Here is a 13504-nt window from a genome sequence, read left to right as displayed (position 1 = left end):
TTACTAACATTAAAAATATAAAATGTTTTAAGATATTTTTGTAAAAATATTTAAATTTATAATTATTTTATATAAAGTTCATAAAATTATGGCAAATTTTAAGGTAAATAATTTTATACTATAAAATTATGGTGAATCATTTTCAGGAAAAATGGAAATCGACAATTTTTTTTTTTTTTTAAACATGGAAAATTAGCCCACCTGTAAATAGTAGCCCCTAAAATTTTCCCGTTTCAGAGGCTACTAGGCCTCTAATCCTCCACCATGTAGAAAAAAATATCTCCTTCTCCAAGTTTTAAGGACTTATTTTAATGTATCTTTCATAATATATTAATAAATAATAATTATGGGATTTACCTAACCTAGACTAAATTTCATATTCACCAACAAATCAAAATAAATTTAATGTAAACTTCTCATATGGATTAAACGCTTAAGGTTCACAACTCTTTGGAACCAGGTTAAACACATTTCACTTATACCTCTTTGTAATTCCGACAACCATCAAAGCATGGAGTTATGTTACACGTTTTGGCAAGGGAGGGTGTGTTTAGGTGAAAAAAGATGGCTTGATCGAGCATTTTAATGGGTTTTTCGAGCTCATCGAGGGCAACAAAAAAAATAACTCGATCAATCACTAAAATGAACTCTTGATCGCGTAACCCTAGCTTAAGAGATCGATAGCTTTAAGGCTCCATTGAGAAATTTTAAATTTTCTATAAATATTAATAATGATATGAATATTTTAAAATTGTAAGTATTTCAAAGTAAAAAATAAAAAATAAAAAATTACTAATTACATTTGAATAGGTAATTAACAATGATATGGATTAATTTATCATTAGGTTTTTATCTTTTTTGGTGTATAGATTTGAAGAATGATTTTATCTAACTTGCAATTGAAATTGTACTATTCATATATTTATAATTTTAAGTAATAAATTGATCAAACATAAGAAAATTTATCAATTTGATTTTAATAAATATTTTAATTTTTTACATGAATAAGTGTAAGTAAAAAATGTGAGTTTGAAACTCTTGGAAATGTATATTTTATAAAATTCATTAAACAGTTAATAAATCATGAGTCACGAGTCATAATCATATATATTAAAATCACACACACACAGATATATATATATATATCTATCTATATATATATATATATATAATGCAATAATATCCACTTTTTCAAGCAAAGAAATGACTGCAGTATTAAGTTGTAATAGTTGTAAGTTATGATTAATATAGTTGTAATGGATGCAATGGTATTTATGGTTATAAGTCTCTCTTACTATATAAAATGTGATTGTACTCAATTATGTCCTCGGTCTTCACAAGCGCAAAGCATATATAGATTTTTTCACTTTTGACTTATGTTTGCAATATATATTTTTAAAATAATTAAAACACAATGAAATCTTAAATTTTAAAACATTATTTAACTAATTTGAATTTGAATTTGAGTAATCTATATTTAAATATGCCATACAAAATTATTTTAAAAATAATAGTATGAGAAAATTTATAAAAATTTAAAGTAATGATTTGAAAAAATATAATATATGATTTTTTTAGCAATTAATGAATATTCTATTATAGAATTTTTACAACAAGTGTTTAGTTTTATATTATACTATGAACATATTTCAAGTTGACTTGGAAATAACGTTTACATTACTAAATAGGTAAATACCTAGGTAAGATAGTAAATAAGTAAGAATAGTTTGTTGGTTGTTGAGTTTGGTTGAGAGATTATTCCTTCTTTGGAATCTGTTGGATCTCATGAGTACTATTTATGTGACATGTATTTGGGCTTTGTACTTGATGTATATGAATTGATGTATACTAATGGTTTTGAGTAAATTTGTTCATAATGTTTCTCCTCTACTTTCTAATTTTATATCATACCCTGGGCTTAACTCTGTCACTCGAGAGCACATGGAAATGGAAGGATGAAGAAGATTAAATCTATACTCAGAGTTTGTGAGATTCCTTGTATTTGTCTGTGTTATAGTGTTTGTAAGATTTTTGCGGTTGAGATTATCATCGTTGGGAGAAGTGCACCTCTACTGCTTCCTGTGGAGAAGACACCGTGTGGTAGACCCCGGTCTTGTGCGTTTTTCACTTTTTGAGAGAAATTGTCGTGTGATCCATCCTTCGAGCGAGAGACGAAGAGCTTTGTTGATTATCTAATGTGGGTGCAGCGACACTCTGAATAACTTTTTGAGAACTCGCTCTTTGGAGAGCTTGATCAAGCTACGCTGTCCTTGTTGATTGTGAAAGATCAGCGTGAGAATTGGAGTCAGGGACATTTGATTGGATGAGCAGCCAAGAAATTTCTGGACAAGAGTTTCATCAATGATTTTTATTGTCTTCGACTCTTTAGGAAACTCTTCAAGACGATTGTGATTTCTAAATATTCAGTCAATTTGGATCAGATCAAAATTTAAAGTGTTTGGGCTTTGTTTATATATCGTTTATAGTGGTCGAATATGATTGTATGGAAATCGCAGAGGAGAGGCAGACAATTTGTTTGTGTTGAATTGTATGAGCCAATTTGTTTATGAGACCACACTCCTCACTTCCGGGTTATTCTTGGATAAGCCAAACACATTCGCAGCCAGAATACCACTTGGACTCTGCAGCTTGGCATATTTATACAGTTTTATTGATAGGAATCGACTTGGCAGAGCACGAGCACGAGAAGCACCACACAGCTTTTGACCGGAGTTATTGGTTACGCTGCACCTGGATCTTGGCAGAAAGGGGGTGCGTGTCAATATGTTGGATTTAAGGAGTTTTTCGTGGTCATGGAGGGAAGCAATCTAATACGATCCACCCAATGATGATTTTCCATTATGAATCCTTTTTAGTAGTAGAGTCGTCTTATTAGTTCTTCTTTCCGGCATAGTAGGGATTATAGCGTTTTAATCAAATTTCTGAATTTAGCTTTTTATTGCAAGGTTCATGTGCCCAATGCTATTTTTAGCGAGGGGAAGCTATTTTATCCTAAGCTTTTGAACTGGAGGTTGGGGCAAGTTATTTTATTTAATGATTTTGAAACAAAGGTCGAAGCAAAGTTTTCAAAAGCTATTTTATCCTAAGTTTTTGAACTGAAGGTTGGGGCAAGTTATTTTATTTAATGATTTTGAAACAAAGGTCGAAGCAAAGTTTTCAAAAGCTATTTTATCCTAAGTTTTTAAACTGAAGGTTGGGGCAACCCATTTGCAAAGGTTGGCAAATGCATTTTATTAACCAAACTTTGGTTGCTGACTTAAACTAGAAAGTTTTATTTCGTGACAAGCTTCGTGGCAAGCTGCAAAGCTGCATGCAATTGTGTTGGACCTGATTCAACCGTTTTCCCATTCCCTGAGAGCCCATCTGCCCATTACCTTAGTCATGGAGTTTCTTAACAGTTTTTGCAGACATTGCACGACTGCAATCGACCACTGCAACTGATTTTTGTAGACATTGCATAACTGCAGCTGATTTTTGCTAATTTTGCAGGACTTACGGTATAAGGCGTAGAGCGTGTCACCCAAAAAAGAAGAAAAAGATAGAAAGATAGTGACTTGCCAAAAAAGAAAACCAAACCAAATGGTGAAATTGATAAATTGCAGTTTTCACCATAAGTTTCAGTTCAGTTACTATGGACGTTGTTTCACCAAAAATTTTAAACTAAATAGTAAATTGCAATTTTTTCAGTTTTTCAGTTTCAGTTCCTATGTAAGTTGTTTCACCTTTCAGTTCCTATAAAAGTTTTAGTTTCTATGCATTTTCTCTCTCACCAATTTAGTTTGTAGTATATATATATATATATATATATATATATATATAATGCACTCTGCAATAAAAAAGAAATTACAACATTCAAATTCTTATTCTACAGTGTAAGCAATGTGTCTATGGAACAAATGTTCTGCATGCTACTGTGGTGTCTTTACAGAACAGATGTTGTTGTTGTTGGCAGGTTTTTATACTTCTTTTGTTAGCTAGTTGGCTTTTGCTGTTGCTAGCTTTTGCTGTGCTTTGTTGTTGCTGGATTTTGTTGGTTGGCTGGCTTTTGCTGTGGGATATTCGCAGAGACAGGCAGCAGAAAATGGGTGAGAAATTGAGATAAATTGAAAGGTGGATGTAAAATAAAGAGCATACCGGGGTTAGAGCATTGGGAAAAGCTTCAGATGTTGAGTATCTATGGAGGTATGTGCAAAGCTAACAAACATACGAGGATATAGCAGTTGAGAAAGCTTAGAGTCCTAATGGTTTGTTGCTGTTCTTTTGTTAGAAAACTGATTATTTACATAAAAACCAATGAAATATACTAGATTTACAACTAGAATTAATACCTGCAACTAATGGAACCACAATTTCTATGCTTTGGGTTGCCATCACTCTCAAGATTCAAGTCGAACGAAACTTTTTTTGGTTATTGGTGGGCTGGTCGAAGAACCCCCGGCCTGCTTCTTGCTTGCTGGTTGGTTACCTTAGTAGTTTGAGGCTGCCAAATTGAATGATTAGTGATGCAAGTTGTTACAACAGTAACCAAATGGAAAATGGAAAAGATTATATTTCACACACACACGCGAATTACATTCATTTCTTACAGAAAATTTAGAAGAGTTACTAGGGTATGATATATTCTAGCCTATAAGGTACTAGGCTATGATATATTCTAGCCTAAATTTAGAAGAGTACTAGGGTATTTTCCAAACCCAAAGGCATCCACCAAAGAAGAAATACAACTACCCTATCATGTGCAAGTTGGGTTTAAAACCGTAACCAACATCCATAACCCAAAATCATAGCTAGCAACAGAAAAATACGCAGTTGGAACTTGGGTCTGTGAAGGCTAGGAACTCTAACTTGGTGAGTACCAAATTCCGGAGAAGTCGAGCAACAATAGCTTGAAGTGAACAGCTATGTGAAACCCGCCTGTAACAAAGCCAAGAAAATTGATTACCATCATTTTCAAACATAAGGACTTTTAAAAACCCTAACGAATTAACTGAGATATCAGTTTCCTTTCTGTGCTTGAGGAGTATACCTGGAAATGGTCAGTAATAAGCCGCTAGTTGCACTGGTAGCTTCGCCTAGCAAAGGATTTATCCCCTAAACAAATGTGAACGACACAAGTACTATACTGTCGAGATGGAAAAGGTCAAATTTGTAACCGCAAATTGAATGATTAGTGATGCAACCTATAGTGCTGCTTGGCATTTACACCCTTCCTCCTAAGTACACGAAAACCCTGAGTAAACAGTAAAAATAGATTCTTATTATTTGAAGCATGGTTCTGGTAGTGTGTTACAGGTTCGGATAACCATGGTTCTGGCACAAGTGTTGCAGCTTTGGAGAGCCATGGTGGTTATGTATTGTGAGGACTAACCTCGAGAAATCAGATTTTGTAACAGTTGTTGCCTAGAATAGACATTAACTGACTATTTAATTAGTGTCTTCATCTACTCTCTTACTTGGCATTGTTTCCCATGTTCCGTACAAACACGTTATTGCACGCATGTCGATCACATGTCTGATATGTAACGTGTCGCCTCATCGTGAACCTAAGGATACAATAACAATATAAGTCTCCATATCCGTTTCAAAAATTAATAAGGTCTTATGTCATTACACACCATTGGATTTTAGATTATTTTGGCCAGATGTCAATTTCCCAATGCTTTGTTTTGTTTCTTTTATTTTATATTACCTTGATGGATAATTATATCTGCTCGAACACAGGCAATTACTAACGCACGTTCAAAACACTATGCAAGTAGATCATGTAGACTATGCAAGTGATTCTTTTGATGCAGTAGCTTCTGTTGATCCAGCACTAGTACCAGACCTTTTCATTACTACCTTCCACCAGCGTTGGACTTGGGTCTTTCACCAGGCTTTGGATTTTGGGATCGATATTATTAATTGGGAGAGAGAGACTCAGTTATTCCTTATGCTCATCGTGATTCAATATTTCTAGAGATAGACCCATTTATAAATACAAATCCAGTCCAGAAGCATAAAAAGCAAAGATAGCTCATGCTTGGCCTCTCTTCTATTGGTTAACTGAGGCCAATAGTCAAAATTGTTCGAAGTTGCCTCTGGTATTGTGGCTTAGTGGAGGTCTGTACAACTTTCAGATCCACATATTTAGTTAAGAACTTCTCTGTAAAATTTGTATCAGGTTGGGTGAAATATTTTAGTTTTATAATTTGCTGACTCCTAAAGATATATGAAGTGAGATTGTGCGCAGAGTTGACTACTTTCTTTTTATGTTTGAAAAACTAACAACTATAAAATATAAGTTCTATGTACATGTCTAACGTTTGTTACAAGTTAGATCTATTTTTTTCATATTCTATGTACAATCCGAACCTCATCTCCTAGATGGCTTCTTAAACCTAGTCGATGTATAGAGTGACTTTCAGATGTACATTTAGACATGTTTGTGTACTACTGAAATATTTGTTTATATGCTTGTATCTAGGTTTATTGCTTACAGGTTTACCATTTCTCCAAAAATATTCACTGGACTGTTACGATTTCAGCTTTAGTCGTTGATTTATTCCTAGGGATAATGTTTTGACTTGTAAACTTAATTTAATATTTTATAATATTTTTAAGAGAGAATAATTAGAATGTCAGTTAGCCATTTTATCAATTAAAAATCAAATTATAACTTTCCTTTAATTCCTTGTGTTTTATGTTATCTGTGTATGTGTAATTGTTGAATTGTTAAAGAAAACATGCATTGTCAACGCGCAGGTTACTGTAAACCTCCATATGCATAAAGGATGACAACCTCACCGTGAAACAACTTTGATTGTGTGAGTTTGTTGTACACTGATGAATTTTGTTGTGCTTCGGGCTTAAAAAATAAAATCGGTTACATCTCAATTTATGAAATCCTTGAATGTAGAAAGGTCCGCTACATGATGAATCTTGTTGTGCTTCGGGCTTCAAGAAAATCGATTACTTATCAATTTATGAGATCCTTCAACAACTAAAGGATTCATTATTGAATAAATGTAGTATATAGACAACTCACCTATATAACTCACAAAATTGTGGTTCGCTGCATTTTGACAGATGGTAGTTTGTCCATTTTCTGGTCTAGTATTGAGATTGTTCTTCTGGAGGTCAAGAAGCTCAGTTATTCAAAGTTTGTCAAAGATTGTTAGAGGTGGTTATGCCTTAAACGAGTTGAATAGAAAGCTCGAAGATTATGGTGGTGAAAAGGGCATTGCGTGGGAGAATTCAGAGTGACGATAAGTATCGAGGAAGATCAGTCACATAGATGTGACATGTGAATTATAATTTGTGATTTTTGTATTAATCTTTGTAGTGATGTAATATAGGCATTAAATGGGGGACTTGGAAATAATGCTTACATTAGTAAATAAGTAATATTAGTTTGTTGATTGAGTTTTGATGAGATGTTTTCTCAACAAACAATTCCTTGTTTGTAATCTATTGGATCTTATGAGTACTATTTATGTGGCATGCATTTGGGCTTTGTAGTTGATGTATACAAATTGTTTTGAGTGAATTTATGCATCATGTCTCCTCCTCTACGTTCTAATTTAATTTTAAAATAATCAAAACATAAGGACATCATAAATTTTAAAACATTATTTGACTAATGTGAATTTGAGTACTCTAGATTTAAATATGCTTAAGAAATTATTATAATTAGTTTAGTATAGTTTGTTGGTTTTTTTTATTATAATTTGATTTATTTTTATTAAAAATTTCTACATAATTTTTTTATAATAAAATGATTAAGTACAAAAGTATGTTATATTTAAAATCAAAACAATAAAAAAATTATCATTTTTAAAAATTTCAAAATTGAAAAAGAAAACTTAAAATCTTTTATAGAAAGTTATCTATGTATTATTATCATTATTTTCTTGGTAAAATAAAATAAAATTTAGATTTATATCTAAGGAAAATAAGAGTTTGGAATATATTTCAATATTTACAAAAATTAATTTTGTGGAATAAATAAATTTTATAATTTATTTAAGACAAGTGTTGAGATGTTTTTTTTTTCTTTTAGATAATTATGATAGGTTGATATAGGGTCAATCGAGCCTCTATTTAACCACATTAAGGGATCAATCGAGGGTTTTTTTAACCCTATATCAAGCATTTTAAGTGCTCGATCGAGCTATTGAGGGCCTAAAACATAGACTTTTAGCTCCTCTTTTGTAGATTTCTTTGCAACACCATTTTATACCCTAGAGGACACTAGGCATGATTTTCTCTTATGTGTCAAAGTTGGTCATGTTGGATTCATGAAGGAATTCTCTATCTAACACCATATGAGTTTGACTTTTTTGAATCCATATGATATTTTTTATCTAATTTCTTTTAAACATAATGCTTGAAACATTTTTGGAAATTTTTGAACGGGCTAAATAAAAAATCAATAACATAGAATATACAAAACTAAAAAATTTCAAAAAATACAAATATCTTTGTTTACTAGTCCTCTTCAAAAGGTAACTCTTGGTTTTTAGATTTATTTAAATAGTAAAAGAAAAAAGATTAGGTGAACACGTGTATGGAAAATGCAATTGACATATTACTTCGCCAAATTTGAAAAATAAGAAAAATATAATTTTGCATAAAAAATATTCTTTTTAATACAAAAAATTTAGTTCTCTTCGTGTAGATCATGCTCATATATATACTTCTTAAAAATTACACATTTTAGACTAAGTTATGCTACGTGAACACACAAATACCTCTTCAGATGTGTGAAAATTTGCGAGAACAAGAATTTCATTTAATGGAAAATTGATATATTATACGACACTAAAGTTTTTTGCAAAAAATATAATTAAGACAACAATTCTCCATAAATTGTCTTTTTACTTTGAATAAAAATCCACAATTTTTATATGAATATTGACAGCTTCAATTCAATAAAGGAAAAAAAAAAAGAAATTTTGTGGCCACATTTAATCCAAAAATATAACGCATCTTCATGCGTTTAACCATAATTACAATAATCAATACTCACTCTCACTGGCCCAAGTACAAGTCAACCTTCCAAAGAATCAAGTCAACCAACTCGATTTCGTCACCCCAAAAAAAGTAAGTTAAATAGGTTGAATGAACTACTCAAGAAATATAAGAATAAAAAATCTCAATTAAGTAATTGAACCACACGAGTGAGATGTTTAGGAAATATGAGAATTATCTAGCTTAAGCCAAAAATAAACTCACATGAGAGAATCACTTATGAAAGATCATAATCGACTAAGAAATCTTCACGAGGATCATAGCCTTGCTAATAAACACTCATGTAGCCAAAGAATTGGATGAATCACTAATCATACAAGAAAAATCATGATTCAAACGAAAGGTATAACCTATGGGTAAAGAGAAACTGTTTACAAGAAACAAAATGTTTCATACAATAATAATTCATCCAAGGGGGCAAGTAATGAGGACAATAAAGACGAAATTCACCCTAGGAAGTGGAAACAGAGATCAAGCAAGCTAAATTTACCTATGTCAATGCTAATTCAACCCAGGGAAGCAGCATTCAATTTAGGGAATGAGAATAAAATATGTTGGAGTGAGAAAATCTACCCAATAACCACAAAAATTGAAATTAGCAGCTTCCTACACATTTGCAATAACTTTAGAATAAAACATGTTGATCTCACTTCTTCAACATGCATATGTAGAAGTGATTAAAGAGTTGGTGGGTCAATTTAGTGGTATATGGGGACTATCCGTGGAAAACACTTTAAACACCCTTGCAAACTAATTTCTCCTGGCTAAACAACACATGCAACTATTAAACTACAGAGGAAATTCATTCCACCACAAAGATTGATAAAAGCACATAACAATGAATAATTCACCCAAAACAACTAATAATTTACCAATGAAATCGAATTGGAAAAAACATATTGTGAAATTCATATTCCTTCTCCCATGGCGAGCAAAACACCCTTTGACAGTGAACTCAATGCAAAAAATATGGAGAGCTAGGAGGAGGGGAAATGCCGACATACACGACCCTTCATTTCCCCTTGGATTTTTTCCTATCTATTTTTTCTATGCATTTAATTCATTTTTATTTGATTCACATTTGTCTCATTCGACTTATATATTTGTTTCGGATTACAATATTGCTATCCATCATTTAAATTTTGCAAATCTCGAAAATCTATTTAAGGTCACTAACAAAATATGAAATATTGAGTAGTTAGACTTGTTACTTAAAAACTAGGCAAAACATTTTTTTTAATCTTATTTAAAAAAAGAAAACACACACCTGTCAATGAAATTAAAATAATCTTAAATTTGGTAAATCTGAAAATGGATTTATGATTATTAATATATTTATATTTGTTTTTCTGTGTTGTGAGCTAATTATAAGGGATTTGAACTAGTAACATTTTTGAAAAAAATAATTTAACAATACACCTATTCACTAACAAAACTAAAACATGCTAACTAACAACTCGATATTTTTTTAAGATCATTAAAATTTCTATATATATAAAATGATACATATACAAAATTTCGATATAACACAAGTACTTAAATGTAAAAGTTATAATAGTGAAACTCATTAAAATTTCTATATATATAACATGATACATATACAAAATTTCCATATAACACAAGTACTTAAATGTAGAAGTTATAATAGTGAAACTTGTTACATTAGAATTATTCAAGATATATTTTAAAACCATATATATATGAGAAATTAACTCAATTAATTTTTTATAATAATAAATATAATTTTTAATATATATGTAAATTGATTAGGCAAGAGCTTCAATGTTAAAATTTGAGTAGTGAGACCTTTTCCATAAGCATTATCTAAAAAACTTTTTTTTATTTAAAAGAAAATGATTTATATAATAATATTAGATAAAATCAAATTAATATAAATTATTTTTTTATAAATTAAATATTTTTTTAATATAAATAATAAAAATTGAAAAAAATTTACTCATTGATTTATTTTTTCCATTGTCTTTCCCTAGCAATACTCAATTAACATTACCAATTTTTTTCGTTTTATGATTCAAACATGGGTTGTTTGCATACTTTCCTATTTACATGGAAGTCAAATTTATCTTACAACATGCTATTACCAGTTACAACTTTGTCTGAAGAAACTTTTGTTGTAAGGTTTTTATTATATTGATAGATGTGTTTTATGGGTTTTTATAATTTCATTTTTTAAAAAATAGAAAACTGTGAATGATACAGATTTAATAATTTGAGAATATTTTTATTTGTATAAACAGTGAAATAGATTAAATTAAGGATTTTTCAATATTTTTTTTACATAGATGATTTTTTATTTCCTTATCTTTATCTTTCTCTCTTATTCTAGATTTTTTTTTTTTAATCTGTTTAATCCTTTCTTTTCCTCTCACATTTGTCTCATTTAACTTATACATTTTATTTGTTTTAAAATGTTTTGTAACCTTCATAACTGTTCATTTAATTTTATAGATAGTGAGTCTTATACCAATTAATCAATTTGGATGTTGTGTATGTGTTATATTATTTGCATGATTAGCCATGTTTGGACAATAATTCCTAACATGGGGTTTATCCCCCATATGACTATTGTTGTTGGGGTTTAGGGGGTGGATGAGGGGACACTTTGATGCAGCCCCTCCCCCACCTCATAGCATTGGATTTCAGGGGCAATGTCGTCAAAGTTAAATTTTTAGAAAAATTTCCTTGTAAAATATTGTAATTTCATAGTCAATTTGGACCATTCATCATTAGGTTGTAGATATGAATGTAGAAGTTTTGTTAGGGTTTTTTTCCCTACAAGGCATCCTCCTTTAAGAGGAAATTGTAATAGAACTATGTAATCATTGAGAGATATTGGAAAATCTTGTTGGTTTCCCCTGTTTTAGGTTTCCAAGACAAAATTTAGGGTGTTGATGTGTGCTTTTTCAATTGCATGTTTTTGTTTTAATTAAGAATTTATTTGTAGCAATTAATTGTATAATATTAAAACCTACATTTGATCAATTGTGGATTACACCTCTCCATTGAGTGGTTTTTTTTGGTCTCCAAAATCACAAGGAAAATAACATACATCAATGTTCCTTATTTATACTTCTTAGAAACATGGCTCTAGCTCTGACTTCTCATAAGATTCAGATGCTAGATCTGGCTCTCAGCTCTTGAAATATCTCTAATATTGGCACTAGATTTACCTCCAACTTATGGCTCTCACTACTAGCTCTAGTCCTAGGTATCTTTCTAGCTCCATTTTTTGCTCTCTTGTTTGAAAAATATGAAATTTAGTCGCTAACACTTATCTTTGAACATTCTCCAAATCAAATCTCTAAACTCTACACTCATTCCCATCTTTCTCTTATATTTGATATGGTCCATCTTGATAGTCAATTAAGCCAAGTCAGATGTTAGTCTTCTTGACTAGTCTGAGCCCAACAAGCCATGAAATCATGTATAGTCCCGTAATAGGAAGTGCGGCCTACCTTCTCTTACAAGGATCAATTATTTCCTACATCATAACAACTCTCTAATTCCTGCAGATAATTGTGAACATTCCATGGAGTTTCCATGAACTATATCTCATACATACCTTATATTTTTGGTTCTTTCGATACAATACAAAAAATAATAAATATATTATGGCTACCCTTGGCATCAACCTACTATAGATCTTATTGGATTCACTTACCTCCTCCACTACTATAGGTTCTTCGCTAGCTACGGTTGCTAAGACTTGAGATGAAGGTATCTCTCCATGTTCAATCTTAGCTCTCCACACTCTCCCCTTGGATGTGTCATTTCTAGTTTGAAGTTCTAGATGAAACAACATAATATTTTCTTCGTAATTTCTACTCAACTTAAAGTGCTGGAAAATTTTCCTTCTATTACTATGAGGAACTCTTTCCATACTCCTCTCCATGTGCTTCTGAGTTTATTGTTGGATTGGAGAATTCTTCTCATTTCTCTTCCTTTGAAACCATTTAATATTCTGACATATGGCTTGCTTCTCCCAACAATCTACCCCAATATGGTCTTCCTTTCAATATAAGGAATGAGACTTTGAGTACCAACGACTCACAGTGATATGACTTATCTTCCTGTATTGATGACAAATAAGGGGTGTCTTTTTCCGTGAATACATCTTGATCTTCTTATTCTTCTTGTCACAACTAATTATTTTTCTACTTATTTTGAGGGATGGAGGAGGTTTGACAATGTTTAAGATCTTCCCATTTCTACCCTTATTCAATATACCATAAGGAGGTTGAGATGATGGTGGGAAACCACCTACATTTACTACTACTCATTCTCCTAATGAGAAATCCAACTCTAGAACGCCTTTCATATTCATAAATGCGGTATTTTATTTTGTACCATTTTCCTCTTTCCCATCAAAATCTAGGTCTTCATGCTCAACCCATATTGTAGCTACAATGGGGCATGACATTTCTCATCTTCGTTTCCTATCCCTTGATCA

Source organism: Pinus tabuliformis, chromosome J (assembly GCF_031772625.1).
Source record: "Pinus tabuliformis cultivar Carrire ecotype Pingquan chromosome J, CPIR1, whole genome shotgun sequence".
Classification (NCBI taxonomy): Eukaryota; Viridiplantae; Streptophyta; class Pinopsida; order Pinales; family Pinaceae; genus Pinus; species Pinus tabuliformis.
This window is presented reverse-complemented; position numbering follows the sequence as displayed.